Source organism: Schistocerca nitens, chromosome 1 (genome assembly GCF_023898315.1).
Source record: "Schistocerca nitens isolate TAMUIC-IGC-003100 chromosome 1, iqSchNite1.1, whole genome shotgun sequence".
Taxonomy (NCBI): Eukaryota; Metazoa; Arthropoda; class Insecta; order Orthoptera; family Acrididae; genus Schistocerca; species Schistocerca nitens.
The window spans coordinates 1,143,212,071-1,143,237,055 of NC_064614.1; the positions used below are offsets into that span (position 1 = coordinate 1,143,212,071).

At 45.2% G+C, this 24,985-nt stretch overlaps 1 protein-coding gene across 1 annotated transcript in view; it reads left to right on the forward strand.

The window, feature by feature from the left end:
- Positions 1-24,985, forward strand: part of LOC126199623 (protein singed wings 2) — a 418,405-nt gene that overhangs the window by 279,135 nt on the left and 114,285 nt on the right. The window lies entirely within an intron of this gene.

The following is a 24,985-nucleotide window of genomic DNA, read 5'->3' on the forward strand; positions in this document are numbered from 1 at the left end:
ACCCACAAATCCAATCTCCAGTGAAACGTAGTAAAGGTCAGTGGTAGTCCAAGGAGAGGCTATTAAACATAATTGTGTACATGGAAGATCATCCGCAGCACAGTACAAAATATTTATGAACACGTTTCGGGTAAGTCAGTAGTGATATGGCCGTGTAGCGCATAGGAAAAACTGCGGATACTCTAGTGAGAACAAGGCGCACTAGTTACAAAAACTGGTGATTGCGCGTTTCAAGGATGCTGGATACAATATAACTACGTTATGTACATCATGTACGTCATTAGACGCGACATGGGTTAGAGTGATTTCAAACGAAACAGTGGATGGTGGCATAACTTCAAACAGTGCTACAGAATTGGAAGACGTAAGACAAAAATTGCTCATCTTGACGATGATCAGCATGCTGCGGAATCGGCGCGAAAATTTGTAGACGAGATAAACAAACTAATCCCAACTCCGACCAGTCGGGATCCGTAGACGAAAAGCATATGAGATATAGCCTGGAAATCAGAGATACCAAGAGAGTTGCATCAAGCATAACTAACACCAATGCCTTAACGCATTCGTATACAATTATGCCGACTGTTAATCTGGTTGTTGTTGTTGTTGCGGTGTTCAGTCCAGAGACTGGTCTGATGCAGCTCTCCATGCTACTCTATCCCGTGCAAGCTTCTTCATCTCCGAATACCTACTGCAACCTACATCCTTCTGAATCTGCTTAGTGTATTCATCTCTTGGTCTCCCTCTACGTTTTTTACCTTCCACGCTGCCCTCCAATACTACATTGGTGATCCCTTCATGCCTCAGAACATGTCCTACCAACCGATCCCTTCTTATAGCCAAGTTGTGCCACAAATTTCTGCCTGCTGCGGTAGCCGAGCGGTTCTAGGCGCTTCATTCCGGAACCGCGGGACTGATACGGTCGCAGATTCGAATCCTGCCTCGGGGATGGATGTGTGTGATGTCCTTAGGTTAGTTAGGTTTAAGTAGTTCTAAGTTCTAGGGGACTGATGACCTCAGATGTTACGTCCCATAGTGCACAGAGCCATTTGAACCATTTGAACCACAAATTTCTCTTCTCCCCAATTCTATTGAATACCTCCTCCTTAGTTATGTGATCAACCCATCTAATCTTCAGCATTCTTCTGTAGCACCACATTTCGAAAGCTTCTATTCTCTTTTTGTCTAAACTATTTATCGTTCACGTTCCACTTCCATACATGGCTACACTCCATATAAATACTTTAAGAAACGACTTCCTGACGCTTAAACTTATACTCGATGTTAACAAATTTCTCTTATTCAGAAACTCTTTCCTTGCCATTGCCAGTCTACATTTTATACCATCATCATCATCATCATCATTTAAGACTGATTATTCCTTTCAGCGTTCAGTCTGGAGCATAGCCCCCTTACAAAATTACTCCATGATCCCCTATTCAGTGCTAACATTGGTGCCTCTTCTGATGTTAAACCTGTTACTTCAAAATCATTCTTAACCGAATCCAGGTACCTTCTCCTTGGTCTGCCCCGACTCCTCCTACCCTCTATTGTTGAACCCATGAGTCTCTTGGGTAACCTTGCTTCTCCCATGCGTGTAACATGACCCTACCATCTAAGCCTGTTCGCCCTGACTGCCCTCCTGCCATTGTTCCCATCTACTAGTAGCTGCAATCATCCTAGCTACTTTCATATCCATTACCTCAACCTTGTTGATAAGGTAACCTGAATCACCCAGCTTTCGCTCCCATACAACAAAGTTGGTAGAAAGATTGAACAGTGCAGAGATAACTTAGTCTTGGTACTGACTTCCTTCTTACAGAAAAGAGTTGATCGTAGCTGAGCGCTCAATGCATTAGCTTTGCTACACCTCGCTTCCAGTTCTTTCACTATGTTGCCATCCTGTGAGAATATGCATCCTAAGTACTTGAAACCGTCCACCTGTTCTAACTTTGTTCCTCCTATTTGGCATTCAGTCCGTTTATATCTCTTTCCCACTGACATTACTTTCGTTTTGGAGATGCTAATCTTCATACCATAGTCCTTACATTTCTGATCTAGCCCTGAAATGTTACTTTGCAAACTTTCAATCGAATCTGCCATCACAACTAAGTCATCCGCATATGCGAGACTGCTTATTTTGTGTTCACATATCTTAATCTCACCCAGCCAGTCTATTGTTTTCAACATATGATCCATAAATAATATGAACAACAGTGGAGACAGGTTTCAGCCTTGTCTTACCCCTGAAATTACTCTGAACCATGAACTCAATTTACCGTCAACTCTAACTGCTGCCTGACTAACCATGTAAAGACCTTTAATTGCTTGCAAAAGTTTGCCTCCTCTCGTAGAACAGACAATAACTTCCTCCTAGGAACCCGGTCATATACCTTTTCTAGATCTATAAAGCATAGATACAATTCCCTGTTCCACTCATAACACTTCTCCATTATTTGCCGCAAGCTAAAGATCTGGTCCTGACAACCTCTAAGAGGCCTAAACCCACACTGATTTTCATCCAATTTGTCCTCACCTAATACTCGCACTTTCCTTTCAACAATACCTGAGAAGATTTTACCCACAACGCTGATTCAAGAGATACCTCTGTTGTTGTTACAATCTTTTCTGTTTCCATGTTTAAAGATTTGTGTGATTACTGCTTTTGTCCAGTCTGATGGAACCTGCCCCGACTCCCAGGCCATTTCAATTATCCTGTGTAGCCATTTAAGATCTGACATTCCACTGTATTTGATGAGTTCCGACTGAATTTCATCCACCCCAGCCGCTTTATTGCACTGCTATCTATTGACCACTTTCTACACTTCCTCAAATGTGATCCTATTTCCATCATCATTCCTATCCCATTGTACATCGAGATCTGAAACATTACAGATCGTATTTTCGCCTACATTAAGCAACTCTTCAAAATATTCCCTCCATCTGCCCAAGGCATCAACAGCAGTTTTCCTGACCTGTCCAAAATACTTGTCATTTCCTTCTTACCTCCCTTTCGAAGACTGCTAATTACACTCCAGAATGGTTTTCCAGCATCTTGACTCATAGTCTCCAACCTGTTTCCAAAGTCTTCCCAAGATTTGTTCTTGGATGCTTCAATTATCTGTTTGACTTTGTTTCTTTCTTCTACATAACTTTCTCTGTCTACCTGAGTTCTAGTATGTAGCCATTTTTGATACGCCTTCTTTTTCCTTTTACAGGAAAAAGAAGGCGTATCAAAAATGGTTACATACTAGAACTCAGGTAGAGAAAGTCTACATTTTATATCCTCTCTATTTCGACCATCATCAGTTAATTTGCTCCCCAAATAGCAAAACACCTTTACTACTTTAAGTGTCTCATTTCCTAATCTACACTCCTGGAAATGGAAAAAAGAACACATTGACACCGGTGTGTCAGACCCACCATACTTGCTCCGGACACTGCGAGAGGGCTGTACAAGCAATGATCACGCGCACGGCGCAGCGGACACACCAGGAACCGCGGTGTTGGCCGTCGAATGGCGCTAGCTGCGCAGCATTTGTGCACCGCCGCCGTCAGTGTCAGCCAGTTTGCCGTGGCATACGGAGCTCCATCGCAGTCTTTAACACTGGCAGCATGCCGCGACAGCGTGGACGTCAACCGTATGTGCAGTTGACGGACTTTGAGCGAGGGCGTATAGTGGGCATGCGGGAGGCCGGGTGGACGTACCGCCGAATTGCTCAACACGTGGGGCGTGAGGTCTCCACAGTACATCGATGTTGTCGCCAGTGGTCGGCGGAAGGTGCACGTGCCCGTCGACCTGGGACCGGACCGCAGCGACGCACGGATGCACGCCAAGACCGTAGGATCCTACGCAGTGCCGTAGGGGACCGCACCGCCACTTCCCAGCAAATTAGGGACACTGTTGCTCCTGGGGTATCGGCGAGGACCATTCTCAACCGTCTCCATGAAGCTGGGCTACGGTCCCGCACACCGTTAGGCCGTCTTCCGCTCACGCCCCAACATCGTGCAGCCCGCCTCCAGTGGTGTCGCGACAGGCGTGAATGGAGGGACGAATGGAGACGTGTCGTCTTCAGCGATGAGAGTCGCTTCTGCCTTGGTGCCAATGATGGTCGTATGCGTGTTTGGCGCCGTGCAGGTGAGCGCCACAATCAGGACTGCATACGACCGAGGCACACAGGGCCAACACCCGGCATCATGGTGTGGGGAGCGATCTCCTACACTGGCCGTACACCACTGGTGATCGTCGAGGGGACACTGAATAGTGCACGGTACATCCAAACCGTCATCGAACCCATCGTTCTACCATTCCTAGACCGGCAAGGGAACTTGCTGTTCCAACAGGACAATGCACGTCCTCATGTATCCCGTGCCACCCAACGTGCTCTAGAAGGTGTAAGTCAACTACCCTGGCCAGCAAGATCTCCGGATCTGTCCCCAATTGAGCATGTTTGGGACTGGATGAAGCGTCGTCTCACGCGGTCTGCACGTCCAGCACGAACGCTGGTCCAACTGAGGCGCCAGGTGGAAATGGCATGGCAAGCCGTTCCACAGGACTACATCCAGCATCTCTACGATCGTCTCCATGGGAGAATAGCAGCCTGCATTGCTGCGAAAGGTGGATATACACTGTACTAGTGCCGACATTGTGCATGCTCTGTTGCCTGTGTCTATGTGCCTGTGGTTCTGTCAGTGTGATCATGTGATGTATCTGACCCCAGGAATGTGTCAATAAAGTTTCCCCTTCCTGGGACAATGAATTCACGGTGTTCTTATTTCAATTTCCAGGAGTGTAATTCCCTCAGCATCACCTGATTTAATTAGACTACATTCTATTATCGTCATTTTGCTTTTGTTGATGTTCATCTTATATCCTCCTTTCAAGGCATTGTCCATTCCGTTCACTGCTGTTCCAGGTCCTTTGCTGTCTCCGACAGAATTACAAAGTCATGGGCGAACCTCAAAGTTTTTATTTCTTTTCTATGGATTTTAATTCCTACTCCGAATTTTGTTTCCTTTACTGCTTGCTCAATATACAGATTGAATAACATCATGTATCCATGATTCCATGTTTATGTGATCGCTCTAAGCTTGTTGACACCAGTGCCTACCAATTGAAATTGTATATTACAGCACTGAGGATGGTCACTAAGTGGCCGAAAATCGATTTTGCGGTTAATAAAACAAAAAAATACGACCAATGCTGTCTCTCCTTCCAAATTAAAAGTTATTTATTGTGCTGCGAGAAGTTGGAGGTGCTCTGCCCCTACGATTCCTTCCAAGGGCAGAAGGGGAATGTTTACGTCACAGCAAGCAAGAGTGGGAAAAAGGGTGTTAGAGAACAATTACTATCGTATGAGCACTGCTTTTAGCCAATAGCTGGTCAGAATAACTTGCTTTTGCTTTATTGTTGGTCTGCGTATGAAAGTCATACTCCTTTAGAGCAAACTATCCTTCCAGAAAAGTGTGTGACATTGCAGTTCATACCAACTGGAATCACTGGACTAATTCAGTTTCTGGATGTTTGTTTTTTCCGTGCCTATAAAACATATTAACGCACTATCTGCAGCTACGCTTTAAAGGATAGCCAGTTTAACGATAAGCTCCACGACAATCTGTTTCACATTCAGTTGCGTGCTATCATATTGAATCAGTTCCAATTACCCTCTTACACCAATGTGAATTTTCCACACAGTGTGGACTAGCAACTATCAAATGGCTTTCTAACTTCTTCTCAGAAATTCTCTCCACTGGAAATCTCCAACTACACTCCTGGAAATTGAAATAAGAACACCGTGAATTCATTGTCCCAGGAAGGGGAAACTTTATTGACACATTCCTGGGTTCAGATACATCACATGATCACACTGACAGAACCACAGGCACATAGACACAGGCAACAAAGCATGCACAATGTCGGCACTAGTACAGTGTATATCCACCTTTCGCAGCAATGCAGGCTGCTATTCTCCCATGGAGACGATCGTAGAGATGCTGGATGTAGTCCTGTGGAACGGCTTGCCATGCCATTTCCACCTGTGCGCCTCAGTTGGACCAGCGTTCGTGCTGGACGTGCAGACCGCGTGAGACGACGCTTCATCCAGTCCCAAACATGCTCAATGGGGGACAGATCCGGAGATCTAGCTGGCCAGGGTAGTTGACTTACACCTTCTAGAGCACGTTGGGTGGCACGGGATACATGCGGACGTGCATTGTCCTGTTGGAACAGCAAGTTCCCTTGCCGGTCTAGGAATGGTAGAACGATGGGTTCGATGACGGTTTGGATGTACCGTGCACTATTCAGTGTCCCCTCGACGATCACCAGTGGTGTACGGCCAGTGTAGGAGATCGCTCCCCACACCATGATGCCGGGTGTTGGCCCTGTGTGCCTCGGTCGTATGCAGTCCTGATTGTGGCGCTCACCTGCACAGTGCCAAACACGCATACGACCATCATTGGCACCAAGGCAGAAGCGACTCTCATCGCTGAAGACGACACGTCTCCATTCGTCCCTCCATTCACGCCTGTCGCGACACCACTGGAGGCGGGCTGCACGATGTTGGGGCGTGAGCGGAATACGGCCTAACGGTGTGCGGGACCGTAGCCCAGCTTCATGGAGACGGTTGCGAATGGTTCTCGCCGATACCCCAGGAGCAACAGTGTCCCTAATTTGCTGGGAAGTGGCGGTGCGGTCCCCTACGGCACTGCGTAGGATCCTACGGTCTTGGCGTGCATCCGTGCGTCGCTGCGGTCCGGTCCCAGGTCGACGGGCACGTGCACCTTCCGCCGACCACTGGCGACAACATCGATGTACTGTGGAGACCTCACGCCCCACGTGTTGAGCAATTCGGCGGTACGTCCACCCGGCCTCCCGCATGCCCACTATACGCCCTCGCTCAAAGTCCGTCAACTGCACATACGGTTCACGTCCACGCTGTCGCGGCATGCTACCAGTGTTAAAGACTGCGATGGAGCTCCGTATGCCACGGCAAACTGGCTGACACTGACGGCGGCGGTGCACAAATGCTGCGCAGCTAGCGCCATTCGACGGCCAACACCGCGGTTCCTGGTGTGTCCGCTGCGCCGTGCGTGTGATCATTGCTTGTACAGCCCTCTCGCAGTGTCCGGAGCAAGTATGGTGGGTCTGACACACCGGTGTCAATGTGTTCTTTTTTCCATTTCCAGGAGTGTATTATTCAAGAAAACCAAGCTAATAGCAATCCTTAAACCGAACAAAGACCCAACAAAACTAGAAATTTACCGTCCAATAGCCTTGTTAAGTGTTACTTACATACTACTTGAACGACTCATCTACAACAGGATCTATGAAACAATTAATAAAGAAATACTCATAGAACAAGCTGAATTCAGGCCTGATAGAAGCTCTAATGACCAAGTATTTGCATTAACAACCCATATTAAAAATGGATATGAGAAGAAATGCGTAAGCATAGCTGCTTTCTTTGATCTATCCGCCGCCTACGAAATTGTACGGCGAGAAGGCCTTCTCTTAAATGTGTGATCATCATTCAGTGTCGCAAACTCACAAACCTACTTAGCAACATTCTAAGCAACAAACATTCCAGATTTGCTCTGATAACGAGAGAAGCAAGTTGTCAAATTAAGTGACGGGCTACCTCAAGGTTCTGTATTGGCCCCTCTTCTTTTCGACTTACACATTTATGACCTGCCAACCACAACCTCAAGGGATTCATATATGCTGATGACATGTGCTTGGTAACCCAGACCTCCAGCTTCACCACTGCTGAAAGCACATTAACTGCCGACATGGAAATCCTGGACACATACTTGAGGAAATGGTGCGTCTGCCTAAACTATCAGAAAACTGTTACTTCAGCATTCCACCTACGGAACAGACACTCTGATTATAAACCAGGACTTAAACAAACTCCGAGGAAAAACCTTGCAGTACTGCAGCACTCCTAAGTACCTCGGAATAACACTCAATAGGTCCCTAACTTTCCGACAACATATCTCCAACGTGGTCGCAAAAGTGAAGACCCGTAATAATATCATTCAGAAGCTTGCTGGTACCACCTGGGGTTGCAGCGCTCAAACACTAAGATGAACTGTTTTGGCACTATCATACTCTGTCGCTGAATACTGTTGTCCAACTTGGATGAAAAGTGCTCACTTGTAAGATAAATGTGCTACTCAACCAGACATACAGGCTGCATACGTAGCACTGAAACTGCATGGCTACCAGTTTTAAGCTCTACGAAGCTCAGATGCGCTCATGAAGATCTGGAGAAACATTCAGAAGAACCCCCAGCTACCCGTACACAGCGATGTATTAATAGCAGAACATCAGCGACTGAAGTCAAGAAAACCACCTTGGCGAACTACACAACACCTTGAAGTCTCCAACTTTAACATCAACGAAGTATGGAGAAGTCAATGGGAAGAATCGTCAGTGTTCAATAGTCATCTGGTTGAAAAGCCTTTCATGCGATTCCCAGGTTCCACACTCCCCAGACGCCGGTGGAGAACCATCAACCGCATCCGAACAGGACAACGGAACTGCGGATATCTAAAGCACAAATGGGGCTGAGCAACATCTCCAGATTGTGACTGTGGAAAAAAATGGTTCAAATGGCTCTGAGCACTATGGGACTTATCTTCTGAGGTCATCAGTCCCTAGAACTTAGAACTGCTTAAACCTAAGTAACCTAAGGACATCGCACACATTAATGCCCGAGAAAGGATTCGAACCTGCGACCGTAGCGGTCATGCGGTTCCAGACTGAAGCGCCTAGAACCGCTTGGCCACTCTGGCCGGCTGTGACTGTGGAGCTGCCCTGCAAACAATAAATCACATTGTTGATGAATGCCCGAAACGAGCCTTAGGGGGATCAAGAAATGACATCCACCATGCATCACCTGAGGGTCTCAACTGGATCAACAGATTGGAGTTAGAAATCTAAGGACTTGTGTAATTTGCAGATAATTTAGTATAATACTTTGGACATTTGGTTCTGTGCCTGTATTTTTCTTGTCATTTCTTACACTGTATACTCTTAAAGTTATGTATTTGATACAAGCTCTGTATCATCATACGATAAATAAAACCAATATGATTTTATGTGCATTCCTTAAGAGTGGACACCTGGCTGAACGTCCTGCAGGGTTTGTAACTCCCAAGGAGTTCCCCTTGGCTCTTGATGGTGAGAACCTCTGTCATCACTGTGGAGCGCCAGTTTTCATTCGGTGTTCATTATGCAATTTAATGGTTCATTTTGAATATTTCTAGCATGTCGACGATGTCCATTTTGTGAAGCGTAATGTGTACATGTGAAGATCGATCTCTGCACATTCTGGACACTCATGTTCTGTCTCTCTACTGTGTAAACGGTGAGTCATTAGGGGCTAGTTTGCTCTGATAGTTTTTAACACAACACTTTCAAATGAGCCTGACTAAAGAAAGACTGAACCTGCAACCTCGCCCTCGAGGGGTTCCTTGTCAATGACTAAGGATACTCGCGTGACTGAGCTGGCATATTTCTTCAAAAATTTAGTAAATATTGGTTGATAGTAGGGGGCGGGAGGGTTCTGAGTATGTTAAAAAATATATCGGCTCAACCACTTGTTTATAGTGTAAAACACTAAGATTGACGCGTTTCTGAAGTCAAGCTTCCATCATCAGAATAATAAAAAGAACCTGTTAAAACTCGCTAAACTGGAACATGCACCAGGCTCAATAAAATTGATAATAAAATTAAAACATCGTGGCTACTTCCCTTGTTGCAGCCGTGTCTTCCAAGGTGCATCTCCACATAGTCGTCAAAATATAAAAAACTCTAAAATGGTGTCGCCTATGGTGTTCAACATCTAACCATATGGCTCACTCCTCTATCGTCGTAAACCGCGCGTGCGTCTTCGTTGATACCACACACACACCACGTAGCCAAACACGACACTGAAACGCGAGTGAGCTCACGCGTAAGTAAACAAGGAAGTCACAGACATGTATATACAAACAGATAACGTATACATGTTCCAAGGACCTCATGAAATGATGGTATCCTGCCAATTGCTAAAAGTGTGGTTACTAAAAGAAACCAGTGAAATGTTTGAAAAAGTTATTTGTATAACCAGTTAGCTGTTAATTCAGTGTCGTGTTTGGCTACGTGGTGTGTGGTATCAACGAAGACGCACGGGCGGTTTACGACGATAGAGGAGAGAGCCATGTGGTTAGATGTTGAACACCATAGGTGACACCATTTTAGAGTCTTTTTATATTTTGACGACTATGTGGAGATGCACCTTGGAAGACACGGCTGCAACAAGGGAAGTAGCCACGATGTTTTAATTTTATTATCAATTTTATTGTGCCTTGTGCATGTTCCAGTTTAAGCGACTTTTAACAGGTTCTTTTATGTAAAGGATGAGCCAGACAATAAGGGATTTTACTTTATTATATGAGCCTCCAACCGGTAACTTCATTTTTCCATTACGGCCAAGCCACGGCCGGCAGTGTTAGCTGCCTGTAAATTCTTTCGTCCCACGGTCTAGTAACAGGAAGTCAGCACCGAGGAAGGGCACCTTGATCACGCGCCACTTTCGTGTGCTTACGAGGTAACGCCGCCCCAGGCGTCGCTTAGCAGGCAACGCTCTGGAAAGTTCCATGCCGCCCGCACGGTTTGCTCGGTCCTGACCAATTAGGGTGGAGGAAGCCGCGTGGTGCGTCGAATATACCCGGCCGCCCGTCGCCGGGCCCGCGCTCTTGTATTCTTGCTCACCCGCGAGTCGGATGCGCGCCCTGTAGCACCGAACATCTCCCGCTTCTCCCGGTGCTGCGGCACTGTGGACTTAGTTTTGGCAGACGACCAATTTCGGTAGCTTCGCGAACAATGTTCGCCAAATTGTAAGCTCTGGCTCACCCTCACCTCCCTAGGCCTATGTAGCCCCTTTTCATCACGCTTTAGCCAATAAATGGCCTTTCTCTAAAAATTACCCTATTATTCCACAACGCCCACCGCCAGCCCATACCCGCCGCCCCGTACATTTACTTTTTATTATTCTGATGATGGAAGCTTGACTTCCGAAACGCGTCAATCTTAGTGTTTTACACTAAACGAGTGGTTGAGCCGATATATTTTTTAACGACGACATTCACAACCACGACCTCTCATCCTGTATGGATAAAATCAAGGTTCTTAGTATGGATTGCTACAGAAATATGAGGTTTCGACAGGTGGAGAGACGAGAGGCAGCCCGCGACGAGAGGAACAGGTTTGTTGCACGCGGCACGGGAAGCGGTGGCGGTGGCAGCGTGTAGCTGCAAGCGGAGCGGCTGCCGCGCCGGCGCGCGTAATCGCCGTGTGAATGAATTGTCACGCGCTGCTGTGACAGGCGCGCGGTAGGCCGCTTCTATCGCCGCCGCCTATCTCCCAGGGCTGCCCAAACAGCGAGCGCCGAGTTGCGACACAGCGACCAGCATTGCCGACTGCAATTAAGAGTTGCTTACTAACTAAATTAATAAGAGACGAATCAGATCTCCTCAAGATACTGGTATACAGGGTGATTTTCCCCTAATGTCATTTTTCCCTGAGAGGATTATTTAAACCGGTGGAGGCCATATTACTGTCGTTAGAGGCCATATTACGATTTTCAGTTGTTAGAGTGCGTATTACAATCTTCAGTTGTAGGGAACTGCTGTCCACCAGTGTAGTAGTGCATTGTCTCTGTTTACTAATGGAGCGATACACCTGGAGTGAGTATACTGACATGCTTGGTACGTACTACGTAGCGCACCATAATGGACGAGCTGCACAGTGGGTTTATCAACAATATCCTAATCGCCGTATCCCGCATCATACGACCTTTGCTGCCGTGTACCAACGTCTGCGTGAGACCGGGTCATTTAGACGATTACCTGGACAGGGACGCCGTCGCACGGTAAGAACGCTGTAATTTGAGGAAGCTGCCTTGCAGCATGTGGAGCGGGATCCTTCAATCAGCACTCGTGCAATTGCACGTAACGTGGAGACGAATCAGACGAATGTAAGAACAGTCCTTCGAGAGCAATTGTTACGTCAATTTCCCTTAGAGCGTGTCCACAAGCTGGAACCGGTTGATTATCCACCCAGAGCACAATTTTTGCAGTGGTTCCTGGAACAGTGTGAAATTCATCCTACATTTCGAGCTTCTGTGGTGTTTACCGATGAAGCAACGTTCGGGCGTGATGGAGTCTTCAACATGCACAATTCGCATGTTTGGAGTGAGGATAACTCATATGCCACAGTTATGCGGTTCTTCGTTAATGTGTGGGTCAGTGTTGTTGGGGACTGTTTAGTTGGGCCGTATCTGCTACCTAGGCCATTAAATGGCAGGCACTATTACAATTTTCTCGCCAGAGCATTGCCAGAATTGCTGGAAGACGTCCCGCTCCCTACAAGACAACTCATGTGGTTCCAACATGACGGGGCGCCGGCACTTTTGAGTCGTCGTGTGCGACGATTCCTGGACCGACGGTTCCCAGAAACATGGATTGGCAGAGGTGTTCATGTACCATGGCCTGCTCGATCCCCAGATATGTCCCCTCTGGACTTTTTTGTGTGGGAGAGATGCGCAACCTTGTTCACGCAACTCCTGTTGCATCAGAAGAGGACCTGGTTGCCAGGATAGTAGCAGCAGCAGGAACAATTCAGGATACTCCTGGCGTTTTTGCCCGTGTCAGACAGAACATGATCCGACGGTGTAACCTTTGTTTACGTGTCAATGGAGGCATTTTAGAAAATCTACTGTAATTGAAATATTGGGTTGTGTTAATGTGTTGTCTCTTTGTCATAAAAAAATGGAAAAGTGTTTGTCGGTTTAATTAATTTGCCGCCGGAGAAATCTTCCTCTACCAGTTTAAATACTCCTCATAGGAAAAAATGACATTAGGGAAAAATATTTGTTTTGATATCCCCTACAACCTCCCAGACTTTGTTGGTTTAAATACTTTTCACCCTGTAGAACCAAAGGAAGAAGCATGCCAGATTTAACAGAGTGCAAAATATCGAATGTTGGCAACGCTGACATCAATGAGAGATGCTCTTAATAATTCTAACGACGGTAGTAGTACCTCTACATCTACATCTACATCTACATGGTTACTCTGCAATTCACACTTAATTGCCTGGCAGAGGGCTCATCGAACCATTTCCATACTACTTCTCTACCATTCCACTCTCACCTAAATCTTTCCGTTCGAGCTCTGATTTCTCTTATTTTATTATGATGATCATTTCTCCCTACGGAGGTGGGTGTCAACAAAATATTTACGTATTCGGAAGAGAAATTTGGTGATTGAAATTTCGTAAATAGATCTCGCCGCAAAGAAAACCGCCTTTGTTTCAGTAACTGCCACCCCAACTCGCGTATCATATCAGTGACACGCTCACCCATATTGCACGATAACACGAAACGACCTGCCCTTCTTTGCACTTTTTCGATGTCCTCCGTCAATCCTGCGTGGTAAGGATCCCACACCCCGCAGCAATATTCCAGCAGAGGACGGAGAAGTGTAATGTAGGCTGTCTCTTTAGTGGGTTTGTCGCATCTTCTACGTGCTCAGCCAATAAAGCGCAGTCTTTGTTTCGCCTTCCCCACAATATTATCTATGTGGTCTTTCCAATTTAAGTTGCTCGTAATTGTAATTCCTAGGTATTTAGTCGAATTGACAGCCCTTAGATATGTGTGATTTATCGTATACCCAAAATTTATCGCATTTCTTTTAGTACCCATGTGGACGACCTCGCGCGTTTCTTTGCTTAATGCTAATTGCTTAATGCTAATTGTCAGAATTCCTCTATAGATCATTTTGTAATTGGAATTGATCGTCTGATGATTTTACCAGACAGTAAATTACAGCGTTATCTGCAAACAATCCAAGGGGGCTGCTCAGATTATCACCTAGATCATTTACATAAATCAGGAACAGCAGAGGGCCTATGACACTACGTTGCGGAACGCCAGATATCACTTCTGTTCTACTTTATGATTTACCGTCTATCACTACGAACTGTGACCTATCTGAGAGGAAATCACGAATCCAGTCACACAACTGAGACGATACTCCATATGCACGCAATTTGATTAATAGTCGCTTGTGAGGAACGGTATCAAAAGCCTTCTGGAAATCTAGAAATGTGGAATCGAATTGAGATCCCTTGTCGACAGCACTCATAACTTCATGGGAATAAAGAGCTAGTTGTGTTGCACAAGAACGATATTTTTTGAATCCGTGTTGGTTATGTATCAATAACTCATTTTCTTCAAGGTGATTCATAATGTTCGAGTACAGTATATGCTCCAAAATCCTACTGCAAATTGAGGTCAGTGATATGCGTCTGTAATTCAATGGGTTACTTCCGTTTCCTTTCTTGAATATTGGTGTGACCTGTGCTACTTTCCAGTCTTCAGGAACAGACATTTCGTCAAGTGAGCGGTTGTATATGATTGCTAAGAAAGGCGCTATAGTGACTGCATACTCTGAGAGGAACCTGATTGGTATACCATCTGGACCGGAAGACTTGCCTTTCTTAAGTGATTTGAGTTGTTTAGCAACACCTAAGATATCTACTTTTATGTCACTCATGCTAACAGCTGTCTTGGTTTCGAATTCTGGAATATTTACTTCGTCTTCTTTCGTGAAGGAATTACGGAAAACTGTATTTAGTAACTCCGCTTTAGTGGCACCATCATCGCCAACATTTCCATCGATATCGCGCAGTGACGGTATTGACTGCTTTTTGCCACTGGTGTAATTTACATACGACCAGAATCTCTTTGGGTTTTCTAGTATATTTTGAGACAATATTTCATTGTGGAAACTATTAAAAGCATCTCGCATTGACGTCCGCACTAAATTTCGAGCTTCCGTGAAACATAGCCAGTCTTGGGGGATTTTGCGTTCTTCTAAATTTGGCATGCTTTTTTCGTTGCTTCTTTCCACAGTGTTCTGACGTGTTTTGTGTATCATGGTGGATCAGTCCCGTCTCTTATTAACTTATGCGGTATGAATCTATCTATTGCTGTCGGTACTGTATCTTTGAATTTGAATCGCTGGTGTAGAGAAACAGCCCAAAGAGCTGAAAACGAAATAAGTCGCCATGTCCGGATAGAAGCCCATATCGGTTTTACAAAGAATACTTTATGGCACTGGACGCTTACTTATCTTGCATTTAACGCGAATCTCTCGCCGAGCGCAAAGTCGCAAGGGACTGGAAAAAAGTGCAGGTGACTCCTGCGTATAAAAATGGTAAAAGATTTAACCGGAAAACTATAGATAGATCTCCTTAACATCGGTTTGCTGCAGAATTCACAACATATTCTGAGTTCGAACATAATTAATTTCCTAGCGAATGAAAAGCTCATGTCCACGAATCAGCATGGTTTTGGAAAGCATCGCTCATACGAAACTCAGCTTGCCCTTTCCTCACATGACATCCTGCGAACTATGGATGTAGAGAAAAAGGTTGATTCCATATTTCTGAATTTCCGAAAAGCATTTTGCACGATGCCCCCTTGCAGACTGTTAACGAAAGGACGACCGCAAGGAATAGGTCTCCAGACATGTGAGTGGCTCGAAGACTTCTGAGTTAATAGAACCCCGTATGTTGTCGTCGACGACGGGGGTTCATAACAGACAGCAGTACCGTCAGGAGTGGCCCAGGTGACTGTGACAGGACTGCTGTTATTTTCTGTTTACGTAAATGATCAGGCAGACAGGGTGGGCAGTAGTCTGCGGTTGTTTGCTGATGATGCTGTGGTATAAGTGCAGGCGTCGAATATGAGTGACTGTTAGATGATACAAGATGACTTAGCTGATCTTGCAGCTCTCGAAGAACGAAATTACAATAAAATCCAGACCTTTAGCTGCTTACAGGCGTTGATAAATAACAACGGGGACAGCTGAAAACGTGTCCCCCACTGGGACTCGAACCCGGAATCCCCTGCTTACATGGCAGACGCTCTATCTGACTGAGCCATCGAGGACAGAGAGGATAGTGCGACTGCAGGGACTTATCTCTGGCACGCTCCCCATGAGACCCATATCTCCACCGTACTGCCCACACACTACATTTGTAGTGGCCCTGCCCACTATACTCATTAATAGCGGAAGTCAATCTACCGATTCCTGCGAGAGTTTGAGCAATGTGAGTGCATCCGCACTGAAGAAGATCTTTGGCCCGTAAACCTTATCTGTATGAAGATGGTATCTGTTCTTTTGGACATGTCCTCGATGGCTCAGTTGGATAGAGCGTCTACCATGTGAGCAGGAGATCCCGGGTTCAAGTCCCGGTCGGGGCACACATTTTCAACTGTCCCTGTTGATATTTATCAACGCCTGTAAGCAGCTAATGGTCTGGATTTCGTTGTAAACTTCAATTTGGTGTGGTGAATGACAGCTAGCTGTAAATGTAGAAGTATGTAATGCGGGTGAGTAGGAAAAACTAATCCGTGATGTTCGGGTACAGCAGTTGTATCTTTCTTAGCGTCACCCTAAGGGATGTTACCTCGTTGTTAGTTTCAAGAATTGGGGGAAAAACTTGAAACTTCCTGGCAGATTAAAACTGTGTGCCGGACCGAGACTCGAACTCGGGACCTTTGCCTTTCGCGGGCAAGTGCTCTGCCAACTGAGCTACACAAGCACGACTCACGCCCCGTCCTCACAGCTTTACTTCTGCCAGTACCTCGTCTCCTACCTTCCAAACTTAACAGAAGCTCTCCTGCGAACCTTGCAGAACTAACACTCCTGTAAGAACTGGTATTCTTATTCTAGGGGAGAGAGTTTATGATTCATTCAGAAAGCAACCTCTAACAAGCGGCTAAGCCATTTCTTAACAGCATCCTTTCTTCCAGGCGAGCTACTCCAGGAATGTATGGATGATGCCTACTATGAAGTTTGAAAAGCGGAAGAGAGGTACAGGCAAAATTGAAACCGCGACAGTTGGTCGTGAGTCGTGTCTGGCTAGCTCAGTTGGCAATAGCACTGTCTGTGGAGGGGATCGTTCCATGGTCCCAGTACGGCACACACTTTGAATTTGTGTGCAAGTGTCAAGATCGTCCTTAACCTTCATTCCTGTCTACTCCTTCAGTCAGATTAATTTCGTCTGTAGAATACAATGTTATCAATATACACAATAGCTTTGAAACAAATAGGTAAAAGATTGCGCAGGATCCATGTTGCGCTCAGCGGCAGCTCGTGAAAATTTTTACCAATGTGTTACAATGTGGTACAGGCCTATAGCCTTTTGACTTACAAGCTTACTAATTGTAGCTAAACTGAATATTTTAATTTATATAAATTGATCTGTTGAAGAACAATTATATGTTAAAGTTAATCACTTAACATTGCAATGATAAAAGGGAAGGAATAAATATTGTAGAAGCAGGAATTGCTGCTCAAAAACTCTCCTTACTCCATGTGTATATCTTTAGAGAGCGGTTTACCTTTTCTCCAGCCCACTCAGGCGCAATATTCTAGGAACTTGAAAGAGGCATCTACCTGCTTCCGCTCACATGGTTTGAGCCAAACAAGTAAGCCTCGTCCCACATCCTCCTGTTGGTAGATTCAGATTTGGAATAGATCTGCCTCACTCTTTAAATGTCACTGGAAAAGGGCCTCTTTAGCTGATCATCTAGAGAAAATGCTTTCATATTAAATTTCCTCATATACTCTTTTTTTTTTTTTCACCACCAACAGCCTCTTGATTTATAAGGATAGTAATCGTAACTACATTGTATGTACTACACTACTGGCCGTTAAAATTTCTACACCAAGAAGAAATGCAGATGATAAACGGGTATTCATTGGACAAATATATTATACTAGAACTGACATGTGATTACATTTTCACGCAACTTGCGTGCACAGATCCTGAGAAATCAGTACCCAGAACAACCAACTCTGGCCGTAATAACGGCCTTGATACGCTTGGGCATTGAGTCAAACAGAACTTGGATGGCGTGTATAGGTACAGCTGCCCATGCAGCTTCAACACGATACCACAATTCATCAAGAGTAGCGACTGGCGTATTGTGAAGAGCCAGTTGCTCGGCCACCATTGACCAGACGTTTTCAATTGGTGAGAGATCTGGAGAATGTGCTGGCCAGGGCAACAGTCGAACATTTTCTGTATCGAGAAAGGCCCGTACAGGACCTGCAACATGCGGTCGTGCATTATCCTGCTGAATTGTAAGGTTTCGCAGGGATCGAATGAAGGGTAGAACCACGGGTCGTAACACATCTGAATGTAACGTCCACTGTTCAAAGTGCCGTCAATGCGAACAAGAGGTGACCGAGACGTGTAACCAATGGCACACCATACCATCACGCCAGGTGATACGCCAGTATGGCGATGACGAATACACGCTTCCAATGTGCGTTCACCGCGATGTCGCCAAACACGGATGCGACCATAATTATGCTGTAAACAGAATCTGGATTCATCCGAAAAAATGACTTTTTGCCATTCGTGCACACAGGTTAGTCGTTGAGTACACCATCGCAGGCGCTCCTGTCTGTGTTGCAGCGTCAAGGGTAACCTCAGCCATGGTCTCCGAGCTGATAGTCCATGCTGCTGCAAACGTCGTCGAACTGTTCGTGCAGATGGTTGTTGTCTTGCAAACGTCCCCATCTGTTGTCTCAGGGATCGAGACGTGGCTACTCGATCCGTTACAACCATGAGGATAAGATGCCTGTCATCTCGACTGAGAGATACGACGCCGTTGGGATCGAGCACGGCGTTCCGTATTACCCTCCTGGACCCACCGATTCGATATTCTGCTAACAGTCATTGGATCCTGACCAACGCGAGCAGCAATGTCGCGATACGATAAACCGCAATCGCGATAGGCTACAATCCGACCTTTATCACAGTCGGAAACGTGATAGTACGCATTTATCCTCCTTACACGAGGCATCACAACAACGTTTCACCAGGCAACGCCGGTCAAATGCTGTTTGTGTATGAGAAATCGGTGGAAACTTTCCTCATGTCAGCACGTTATAGGTGTCGCCACCGGCGCCAACCTTGTGTGAATGCTCTGAAAAGCTAATCATTTGCATACCAGAGCATCTTCTTCCTGTCGGTTAAATTTCGCTTCTGTAGCACGTCATCTTCATGGTGTAGCAATTTTAATATTGCGAGGAATAAAATTGAATGAATTCTTCGTAGTGCGGCTGACCACCGTATCAGCACTCAACACTGGTTTCTAGTTATCGTGGAGAGAGCTTTACGAAACACGTTTTTGTCCGTTTTATTTGTGCACCAGTTGCATTCCAAAAGAAAAGTGGCAATTTTAATTTGGTTTCCGAGTTGCATTCTAATATAAATGGCGTAATTTTACCACCAATTCCGGCTCGCATTCTAAAAGAAATGGAATTTTAGCGCCTTTTTATAGCGTGCAGATGATACCCGGGGGTCGTTGAACGTCCCAGTGGGACAGTTGCGAAGGCAGCGGCGTGGCTCGGTGGGCATGAGCGATCGCGGCGCCGTGTCTTTCGACGCGAGGTCCTCACGGCGAGCCGACTATGAAATATGATTTATGTAAATTAGCCCGTGTCTCCTCGTGTCCGCCCGCGCCACGGCAAACAAACAACCCAATTATGCCCTCTCGACAAACGAGAGGCCTGTTATCTCGTCTTAGTAGGTGCATAAATAAACAATGGCGCGTCGGTGTGTAAACGCTGGCCGCCAGTTAACTGGCTGTGTCCACAGGCGGGCCAATTCACGCCCGCGGGCCGCAATTTGCTCTGCCGGCGCACTCAATAATCATACCGCTAAATCCCACGGCGACGTCGTGTTTGCATTGTCACATTGAGTGATGCGCGTGAGTTACTGCAGGAAAGAATAACAATGTTTGGTGACAGAATAGATGCATCAGTATAAAGTCTTCAGTGGCTTTACTACTTACAAGGGAACCTCCCCATCGCACCCCCCTCAAATTTAGTTATAAGTTGGCACAGTGGATAGGCCTTGAAAAACTGAACACAGATCAATCGAGAAAACAGGAAGTAGTTGTGTGGAACTATGAAAAAAATTAGTAAAATATACAAAGTGGGTAGTCCATGCGATGATAGGCAACATCAAGGACAATAGGAGTCATGGAGCGCCGTGGTCCCGTCGTTAGCAAGGGCAACTACGGAACGAAAGGTCCTAGGTTCAAGTCTGCCCTCGAGTGAAAAGTTTAATTTTTTATTTTCAGTTTATGTGACAAACTCTTATGTTTTCATCACTTTTTTGGGAGTGATTATCACATCCACAAGAAAACCTAAATCGGGCAAGGTAGAAGAATCTTTTTACCCATTCGCTAAGTGTACAAGTTAGGTGGGTCAACAACATATTCCTGTCATGTGACGCACATGCCGTCACCAGTGTCGTATAGAATATATCAGATGTGTTTTCCTGTGGAGGAATCGGTTGATCTATGACCTTGCGATCAAATGTTTTTGGTTCCCATTGGAGAGGCACGTCCTTTCGTCTACTAATCGCACGGTTTTGCGGTGCGGTCGCAAAACACAGACACTAAACTTATTACAGTGAACAGAGACGTCAATTGTGGTGTCACTGCCAGACACCACACTTGCTAGGTGGTAGCTTAAATCGGCCGCGGTCCATTAGTACATGTCGGACCCGCGTGTCGCCACTATCAGGATCGCAGACCGAGCGCCACCACAAGGCAGGTCTCGAGAGACTGACTAGCACTCGCCCAGTTGTACGACGACGTTGCTAGCGACTACACTGACGAAGCCTTTCTCTCATTTGCCGAGAGACAGAATAGCCTTCAGCTAAGTTAATGGCTACGACCTAGCAAGGCGCCATTAGCCTTAGATAGCTTGTATTTAAAGAGCCTCACTTGAATCGCCACAATCTCCAGATGTCTCATCAAGAACGATGTATACAAAGGAAGGATTAAAAGTTAAGTAGTCCAGAAGTTACGTATTTTCTTTATAGCATTCATTAAGTCTCCTGTTTCAGACCTCACTCCCTCCTTCGTGAGTTAGCGCGTGCATCTTGGCCTCCTCTTTCAATTAGTGTACGTAGTGTTGGCAAGTCTGCCGACACAACATCAATGAACGAACGGACAGATCATAACTTTGTGAAAATAAAGAAAGTAAAATTTTCAGTCGAGGGAAGACTTGAACCAAGGATCTCTCGTTCCGCAGCTGCTCACGCTAACCACGGGACCACGGCGTTCCTGAGTTTATAGCATCCTTGATGTTGCCTATCTTGCGCATGGACTACTCAGTTTGTATATTTTACTAATTTTTTTCATAGTTCCACACAACTTCTTCCTGCTTTCTCGATTGATCTGTGTTCAGTTTTTCAAGGCCTGCCCTCTGTGCCTACTTATAACTAAATCTGAGGGGGGTGCGATGGGGAGGTTCCCTTGTTAATAACAAATAAACTGTCCACATGCGTTTCGGCGTATGAAAAAGTACAAAAAATGTCACACGTGTGAAATGGAAAAATAAGACATAAAAAATGGAAAACATTAACCATTTACTATAAAACTATAGCAAGTGAACATTTAGGAAGGTTATTAGTATGACAGTTCTATCAGGACTCTAGGACAAAGTAACTGCCCATGAAACAGCCTTCGGAGACTCACTTGTGAAGTCACTGTACTCCCCATGAAATCATCTTAATAGGGATCCACAAACGACGTTTCGGAAAAGCTGATAACATGTCCTACTACCAAGAGAACCGTGTGTGAGTTGAAGTACTTCAGAGTAAAGGAAGCGCAAAAGCGCAGAACTCATATGTCTGTTATTCTAGAGAAGTACTTATTTTTGGTTATGGCATTGGTACATACGTTAATCTAGTATGTCTGTGAAGTACATAGATAGAATTGGATTGGTTCTGTGGCAGGCGGTTGTGTACATTTGTATTATTCAACCAAGTTATCCATCAATTGTGCTTGGGGCATATTTTCTACATAATTCTCATAAAATTCTTAAGAATGACCTTGTTTGAAGACGGTTCCACAGTCACCATGAATTTCTTAAAGGACTCCATGCCGGCTTCAACTGTTAAGTTTCAGTTTATTTACTCATAATAAATGACCCGTGGAGGATTCGAACCTGCGACCGTAGCAGCAGCGCGGTTCCGGACTGAAGCGCCTAGAAACGCTCGGACACAGCGGCTGGCGATGATACTGTCGTTTATCGTTTAGTAAAGTCATCAGAAAGCAAGCCAAATTGCAAAACGATTTATAAAAGATGTGGTGCGGAAATTGGCAGTTGACCCTAAATAATGAAAAGTGTGAGCTCATCAACATGAGTGGTAAAAGGAATCCATTAAACTTCGGTTACACGATAAATCAGTCAGATCTACACACCGTAAATTCAACTAGATAACTAGGAATTACGATTACGAAGAACTTAAATTGGAAAGAACACACAGAAAAAATGTTGTGCGGAAGGCAAACCAAAGACTTCGTTTTATTGGCAGAACTCTTAATAAATGCAACAAATCTGCTAAAGAGACTGCGTACACTATGCTTGTCTCTCCTCCTCTGGAGTACTGCTGCACGGCCTGGGACGCTTGTCGGATAGGATTAACGGAGTAAATCGAGAAAGTTCAAAGAAGAACAGCACGTTTCGTATTATCGCGAAATAGGGGAGAGACTGTCACGGACACGATAGGGAAAAGGTATGGGCAACGTTGAAGAGAAAGGAAGTTGGAAAGCAAACACTTGAAGTCATCCAGGCAATGTATGAAAACAGCTCTAGTTGTGTGCAGACACCAGTTGTAAGTACTGAATGGTTTAAGAATGTTACGGGACTAAGACAAGTAAGTGTGATATCACCCGTACTATTTATAATGGTGATGGATGAAATAGTCAAAGAGACGAAAGAAGCTCATAGAGGGATGGAGATGAAGCTGATACTATATGCTGATGATATTGTGGTGTACGGAACAAGCAGCAAGGAGGTACAAAAACAAATAGTCATCCTAAATGATAAGGTCGAGAAATATGGAATAAAATTTAGTGTGGAGAAAAGCAAGACCACGGTAGTAACCAGAGAAGATAGAAAGGGAAGGGACAAATTCATATTTAGGGACGGGATATTGAAATAGTGGACAACTTTAAGTATTTAGGAAGTACAGCGTGATCAAAAAGTCAGTATAAATTTAAAAACTGAATAAATCACGGAAGAATGTAGATAGAGAGGTACAAATTGACACACATGCTTGGGATGACTTGGGGTTTTATTAGAACCAAAAAAAAATACAAAAATTCAAAAAATGTCCCACAGATGGCGCTTCATCTGATCAGAATAGCAATAATTAGCATAACAAAGTAAAATAAATCAAAGATGATGTTCTTTACAGGAAATGCTCAATATGTCTACCATCATTCCTCAACAACAGCTGTAGTCGAGAAATAATGTTGTGAACAGCACTGTAAAGCACGTCCGGATTATGGTGAGGCATTGGCGTCGGATGTTGTCTTTCAGAATCGCTAGAAATGTCGGTCGATCACGATACACTTGCGACTTCAGTTAACCCCAAAGCCAATAATCGCACGGACTGTCTGGGGACCTGGGAGGCCAAGCATGACAAAAGTGGCGGCTGAGAACACGATCACCACCAAAGGACGCGCGCAAGAGGTCTTTCACGCGTCTAGCAATATGGGATGGTGCGCCATCCTGCATAAACATCGTACGTTCCAGCAGGTGTTTATCAGCCAGGCTGGGGATGATGCGATTCTGTAACATATCAGCGTACCTCTCACCCGTCACGGTAGGAGTTACCTGCTGTCCAGCGCCATCCGTCGGACATTTTGTGAACTTTGTTTTTTTTTTTTTTTTTTGGGTATAATAAAACTCCATGTCATTCCAAGCATATATGTCAATTGTTACCTCTCTATATACATTATTACGTGGTTTTTTAAGTTTTCAAATTTATACTGACTTTTTGACCACCTGGTGTATTAATGGGGAGTTCTCGTTTGGAGACAGAAATTAGCAAAAGAATACAACAGAGTAGTACATTTGACCAGTGCGTGACGGGCTTGTTGCGGGGAAGGGAAGTGCCAATGAGGAGAAAGCTGGTGCTACACAAGACTTACTTCACACCCATACTAATTTACGGGTCACAGGCTTTGACTATGACCAGAAGAGAGGAGAGTAGGATACAATCCAGTGAGATGAAGTTTGTGAGAAGTATGCTAGGGAAGACGAGGAGAAACAGAGTGAAAAATGAAGATGTTAGGAAGGAGATTGGAGTGGAGAAGTTGACTGAGAAAATTGAAAAGAATAGATAAAATGGTTTGGGCATGTGAAGAGGATGGGAGAGGGAAGAATACCAAGAAGAATGGTGGAGTTCAAGATTGAGGACAAAAGGCCAAGAGGAAGACTGAGAACAATATGGATTGATACCATAAAGAGTTTAAGGAGGAGAAACCTGCTATGGAACCATATTGTGGAAGAAGAATGGTGGTAAGGCCGAGTAAAGTGGCGAAGTACCATTGGTACTCCAACCCGACCAGATGGTGGATAGACGGGAAACGAGGATGATGATTATTCTTGTGATAATTTGAATGGTTATTGGGTGGTGAGTGTTGTTACCGTTGTTTATAATGCCTCTGACCTGCGGTTGCTCTCCCCATAAATGTGTTTATATTAGCTACATACTGAAGGACTTGTTCAAATGTTCAAATGTGTGTGAAATCTTATGGGACTTAACTGCTAAGGTCATCAGTCCTTAAGCTTACACACTACTTAACCTAAATTATTCTAGGGACAAACACACACACACACACACACACACACACACACACACACACACACACACACACACACACACACACACACACACAAACACACACCCATGCCCGAGAGAGGACTCGAACCTCCGCCGGGACCAGCCGCATAGTCCATGACTGCAGCGCCCTAGACCGCTCTGCTGATCCCGCGCGGCCTGAAGGACTTGCTTGATAACAAGTACTTCGTCAGTGGAAAT